Source organism: Microcebus murinus, chromosome 16, assembly GCF_040939455.1.
Source record: "Microcebus murinus isolate Inina chromosome 16, M.murinus_Inina_mat1.0, whole genome shotgun sequence".
In the NCBI taxonomy this organism is placed as follows: Eukaryota; Metazoa; Chordata; class Mammalia; order Primates; family Cheirogaleidae; genus Microcebus; species Microcebus murinus.
In genome coordinates, this window is record NC_134119.1 from 7,800,748 (window position 1) to 7,807,547 (window position 6,800).

The 6,800-nt window shown below is 37.9% G+C and overlaps 1 non-coding gene across 1 annotated transcript; it reads right to left on the reverse strand.

The window, feature by feature from the left end:
• Positions 1–2,464: 2,464 nt before the first annotated feature.
• Positions 2,465–2,571, reverse strand: LOC142861442 (U6 spliceosomal RNA). Its single transcript, XR_012912672.1, has one exon. It is a non-coding gene; the product is annotated as a U6 spliceosomal RNA (small nuclear RNA).
• Positions 2,572–6,800: the final 4,229 nt, after the last annotated feature.

Genomic DNA, 6,800 nt, shown 5'->3' on the forward strand with positions numbered 1-6,800 from the left:
CATTTCGAAAATGTTATTAGGAAATTTATTACAAATGCATCTCTTCAATGAGAGGGATGGCTGTTTGCAAAGGGAAGGAGATTTGTTTTGACTTGATTAAAGGCTACTTCCCTGACATCAATTTTCCAATTTTTTTTTTCTTTGCGTCTTCTTCTTTTTTGGAAAAAAGCATTCTGGAAATTTTGGTTTTCAAGACAATACCCAAGAGTAAGCTTCTGGATGAGTTAGACCTTTCTTTGATAAACTGAGAAGAGGGCAAATTATAAAAGAGAGGTAAGAAAGGGGAATAAGTGTGATTCTCTGACGAAGGCACATTCTCAGTTGTAGGGAAAAGAACAAATGAAACTTGAGGTTCTTGAAAAGAATTCTCTTAAAACTAGCCATGCACACGGACCCTTGGAAGGGTCTGGATGCCCTATTTGGTGACTTTGGCTTTAAATTCTTTGGCAAGGCTTCTCAACGCTATCTGCCCAGTTAGAACCCCCTGGAAAACTGTAACAAAGTTACTGCTCTATGCGTGGCCTTCACTTCCAGCAAAGATGCTGGTTAACAGATCAGGAGTGGGGCACCAGCCTTGGTATTACAAAAACCAAATCTCCCAGAGAAATCTAATGTAAATCCAAAGCACCATTAAGGCTTCCCTTCCTCTTAAACTGAGATTGGATACAGACTGGACTGTGCAGGCTGAGTACCAAAAAACTGTAAACTATCTCAATGACTTTTCATACTGATTACATTTTGAAATTAATATAATACTTTGGATATATTGGGTATGATGGTGAATTTTAAGTGTAAATGTGACTGGATGAAGGGATACCTAGAGATAGAACAAAACAAGAGAGAAAAGGGCTTCCTCTCTTGCCTGGAGCTAAGATACCTTCCTCCTCCTCCCCTTGGACATGAGAACTCCAGGCCCTCTGGCTTTGGGACTTCTGAACTTATGCCAATGGCCCCTCGCCCCCTGGTTTCTCAAGCCCTCCTCACAAACTGAGGAGTCCACCATCAGCTTCCCTGGTTCTGAGGCTTCTGGACTGAGATTGAGCCATGCTACCAGCATCCCAGAGTCTCCAGCTGGTAGATGGTCTGTCGAGAGCCTTCTCAACCTCCATAATCATGTTACAGTTCCCCTAATAAATTCCCTCTCATGCACACACACATGTGGTCAGCCCTCCATATCACAGAGTTTCATATGCTCGAATTTGACCAGCTGCAAATCAAAAATATTTGGGAGCCAGAAACAGTGGCTCCTGCCTGTAATCCTAACACTCTGGGAGGCCGAGGGGGAAGGACTGCTTGAGGCCAGGAGTTCAAGACCAGCCTGAGCAAAATCTAGACCCTATCTCTATAAATAAATAGAATAAATTAGCCAGGTGTGGTAGTATGCACCTGTAGTCCCAGCTAGTCAGGAGGCTGAGGCAAGAGGATCGCTTGAGCCCAGGAGTTTGAGCTGCGATGATGTCACTGGACTCTAGCTGGGGCAATAGAGTGAGACTCAAGAAAAGAAAGAGAGAAAGAGACAGAGAGACAGAAAGAAAAAGAGAGAGAGAGAGAGAGAGAGAGAGAGAGAGAGAGAGAGAGAGAGAGAGAAAGAAAGGAAAGAAAGGAAAGAAAGAGAAAGAAAGAGAGAGAGAGGAAGAAAGGGAAGGGAAGGGAAAGGAAAGGAAAAACATTTGGAAAAAAATTTTTTTAAAAAATACAACAAAACATACAAATAAAAAACAGCATTACAATGATTTACATATCATTTACATTGTATTAGTTATTATAAGTAATCTAGAGATGATTTAAGGTATACAAGAGGATGTGCATAGATTATATGCAAATACAACACCATTTTATATAAGGAACTTGAGCATCCTTAGATTTTGGTATCTGAGAGAAGTCCTAAAACTAGTCCCCTGTGGATAACAAGGAATGACTTTATATAATATCCTATTGTTTCTCCAGACAACCCTAATACATTGGGTTAAATAAAATATGTTATAAAAATTAATTTCGGCCGGGCGCTGTGGCTCACGCCTGTAATCCTAGCTCTTGTGAGGCCGAGGCGGGCGGATTGCTCAAGGTCAGGAGTTCAAAACCAGCCTGAGCAAGAGCGAGACCCCGTCTCTACTATAAATAGAAAGAAATTAATTGGCCAACTGATATATATATAAAAAAAAAAATTAGCCGGGCATGGTGGCGCATGCCTGTAGTCCCAGCTACTCGGGAGGCTGAGGCAGGAGGATTGCTTGAGCCCAGGAGTTTGAGGTTGCTGTGAGCTAGGCTGACACCACGGCACTCACTCTAGCCTGGACAACAAAGTGAGACTCTGTCTCAAAAAAAAAAAAAAAAAAATTAATTTCATCTGTTTCTTTTTATATTTTATGATGTGCCTACAAAAAAAATCTAAAACTACATAAATGTCTTGTTTTATATTTCTTTTATTTTATTTTATTTATTTATTTTTTTTATTTTTATTTTTTTTTTTATGGAACGCTTCACGAATTTGCGTGTCATCCTTGCGCAGGGGCCATGCTAATCTTCTCTGTATCGTTCCAATTTTAGTATATGTGCTGCCGAAGCGAGCACTTATATTTCTTTTAGATAATGCTGGTTTCATATTTCAATTTTTAAATGTAGGAAACTTTTAAGATAATCCAGTAACAAACAACATAGTTGCAAAATCAGACTCTAGCAGTCATCTACCCTCTCTCTAGAAAATGAAATGGCTTCCTGGAAGCTCCCCAATTCAGCAGGCAGAAAAGCACACATCTGCCAACGCCTTCCAGAGAAAACTATAATGTGATTGTTTTCTGTTTTATCCTCCCTGCCAGAATTAGATACTTGTTTTCTGAGCCAGCATATTAATTATTTAGAACGAGTAATTGTTTCTCTTACGCCTATGGGTTGTTTCATTTCAAGGTCAATTAAAAGCTTATCTCATGATAACCAGTTTGCTCTTAGATACCCAAATACCATATTTCCTCTAAGTTGTATTTATTTATTATTTATCAAGTTAAGGATCCTCAAAATTATGATATACTTTCTGATTCATTTCTCAAGAAAGTTATTGTGGTAGCCAGCCTCCAAGATGGTCTTCAGTGATCCCCACCTTCTAACATGTTACATACACCCTCTCACACTGAACATGGCTGAGTAGGATATTGTAAGAAAAAAAAAAAAAGTGTGACTCCTAAAGCTAGTCATAAGAGACACTGTGCATTGTGGCTACCATTTTGTTCTTTCAGATCACTCACCCTGGGGACAGCCAGCTGTAATAACACAGGAATATTTAAGCAGCCTGTAGAAAGGTCTCATGTTGAGGAGCTGAGGCCTCCTGCCAGCAGCCAGCAGCATGGGAGTGAGACTTTTTTAGAAGTGGATCCTCCTGCCCCAGTCAAGCCCTCAGATGACTGCAGCCCTAGCTGATACCTGGGCTGGACCATCAAGGGAGACCTTAGGTAGAACCACCCATCTAAGCTGCTCCTGAATTCTTGATTCAAGAAACCATGTGAGATAATAAATATTGTTTTCAGCCACGATTTTGGAGTAATTTGTTAGGTAGCGATAGATAACTAATATACAATAAGCATCTTAGAAGAGAGGGCATATGCCATCACTCCCTGTATGACATGAGCCAAATTCTCGTTGCTAACTACAAAATAGCTACAATCCCAACAGGTCATAATTATAACCTTTAAGAATATTGTTTTTCAAACATTTCAAGCCAGTCAAACCAAAAACCATAGACTAGATTGATATGGAAAAATAAGGCTTGGCTTGATTACTGTGTTGCTTCCCTAGTGTGGTTTGAGTAAAATAAATCATTCTCTAGGCTGCTTTATTTAATAATCTATAAAAACCCAGGAGCCAAAAGTCAATATTTCACTAAACCTAAGTATTAATCCACAGCCCACTTTTACTTTATACACATGAATTAGCTCTCTTTTTCCTAGATAATTTTGACCTTCATGGCAAGTTCTATTACTGGATTTTGAAAGGAATGATTTGCCTTGGTGTGATTTCTTTTTTAAGTCTTCAAATTGCAAGACATTAAAATTACACTCTATTGGAAGAACAGTGTGGTTAATACCTGATTACATTTCTCCTACTGTGAGCTGTGAACAAAGGATAAATGCTAATTTGTCATAGTAGCTGTATATTGAGTGGATAGATGTATTCTCTCTTAGAGGAAAAAAATGTCCTATAGAACTGGAAATTAATCGGGTTAGTACGTTCCTATCGGCAAAATTCTCTACTTATGTCTGTGTAAACAGATGCTAAGAAAAAGAATTAAAAGAAGCAATTATGTCATCATTCTCATCAGAAAATCTAGTAACAATTGTGTCTATAAAATCAATCAACTTGATTTAAGTTAAAACAAGTATTTGCATCTCATTAGATTCAACTATCATTATGAAGCTGAGTGTCTACAAATAGGAAAAAGAATATAATTCAGATAGTTCAGGTCTAAAAGTTCAATTTTTCCTGAAATATCACTTTTAAAACATTGTATTTGACTTAAACTTTTAAAGCCAATAGCTGCTTTTATCTAATATATTTCTGCTTTCAAACTTCTTCCACCATACTTTCTTCTTTGCGAATTCTTTGTTTAGGCTTGGCCTGAAAACATTATTTCCAAATATTAAGCTCCAATCTCTTATCCCATATCCTCTTTAAATTTTTCAACAAAAAAATTTACATCTTGAAAATCTTTTTTATAAGTATTACTGTCCAAAACCACTTATCCTATGCTCATAAAAGCTGTGATTCTGAAAATATTCATTTGCTCACAGTCATGTCCCTACTTCCAACATAATGCCTAGCATGTTTTTTTTTTTTTTCTTTCTGGGTGCATGACTGGAACAGAGTTTTCTCCCTTGTTTGTAGCTTGGCATAGTGACATGACTGAGTTTTGGCCGATAGAATGCGGAAGGAGTGACGTATATGACTTTCAGGAGTGATGTGTACCACTTCCGGAAATGATTTGTACCACTTCTGAAAGTGATATGTGCTGCTTCTGGGCTGGCCCAGAAACCTTCCCACATTTATTCCCTTCTTTGACTCATTGCAGAGAAATCAAGTAATCTGGGAGGCCAGGTCTTACATATGGTTTAGGAGTAACATGTATGGAAACTGAATCCCTGAGTCCAGGACTTAGAGAAGAGCCACTCGACTAAGACACTTTCCTGACTCTCACCCGAACAAGAAATTGTGTTAAGCCACTGAGATTTGGGGGATTACATCTACAATAGCTAGAGTCATCTAAAGTTATCATAACTAAGACAGTACTGCACAAATGAATTTCTATAGAATAATTTCATTTTGAAATATATAATTATAGAATAGTGTCTATGTGCGCAATAGATCATTGCCCATGGATATTGACTAGTTTTGTATCTATTAAGTAAATTCAGCATTTGATGGGCTATATGTTTGTCTGGTCTTTGGATTCTCCTTAGAACCAGCTGTAACATCTTATTGGTTCCCTCATTCATTAGTAAGTGAAATAAAATCTTTGACACATCTTTATTTTATATTCATATGAGTCAAAATTTTGTTTTTTAGAAGGATTATCCTCTAACAGTATAAACACTCTCCATGGTAGGATCATATGCTACCAACAAACTACTTTTCTAACTACTACCCAATTTCAACATCCATTTGCTGTGATTAATTAAGTGGATCACCACACCACATAGCTAATCCTGTAACGTAGAATACCAACCACCCCAAAAGCAATCTCCAAGCAGCTATTTGTGAAGATATAAACAAGAGAACAAAGCTGAAATGGCTCCACAACATTCCCTTTTATAGGAGATGCATTATGTCTACACACCTCTATTAATCCCGTCTCACTACCTACCCACACTTGTGAACACACACCCCCAATCTCTCCTCTTTTCTGAAGGACTTTGGTGGAAGGAAAAGAAAGGAAGGAAAAAGCATAACTAGATCAAATGGACAGAAGCTACCAGAAGCCAGTATCTATAAAGGTGGGTTATGTGGAAGGTTGTTTACAAACATCTGAGCTTCCTTTCTCAGTTTTCAGAGGAAAAAAGTGATGAATAAAATATGCTAAGTATGTTTTGATAACTTGATTCCACTTTTCCACTCTACATCTGCAAAATGTAAATTACCCGGCTGAGATAGGATCATTTTCAAGTTTTACCTTTTTAGAGATGACTTCCAAAGTACCTAGACATGCAGCAGATGTTGGTCTAGCCTCCAGGAACTTTAAAATTCCCTTGATAACTTTTTATTGTGTTCTACAACTCTAGTATCTTTGCTAGAATTTCTGAAGACAGGTTACCTTTGCAGAATAAGCATATTCAGGGTTCTAAAGAAATATGGAATATAGTCTATTACAAACCTAATATTTGTTAAAAATGTGATAAGAAAAATGATATTCAGGAAAGAAATGCTTGAATCACAGTTGGCCCATTTGCTCTTCCAGGTATAACTTATGCGTTAAAAATGACAAGAGCAGATGGTTTGCTGGGCAAATGTATTAGTAAGGACTCTTAATGGCAAGTAATAGAAATCTGGCTCAAAATGAATTAAGCAAAAACTGGACTATATTGGCTCATGCAGTAAAAACCAGCTTCAGGCCTGGTTGTATCCAGGAGCATCAAGTCATCTATCTCTTGGCTCTGCTTAGTTTGTATCGGCTTCGTTCTCAAGAAGCCTCTTTCTGTGTGGAGATAAGTCCACCAGGGGCCCAGGCTTTTATCTCCCCTGTGTGTTTAACAATCCCACTTTCAAACACCAAATACTACTATTAGTATACATTTATAGAACCTTCATAATTGAAGTAA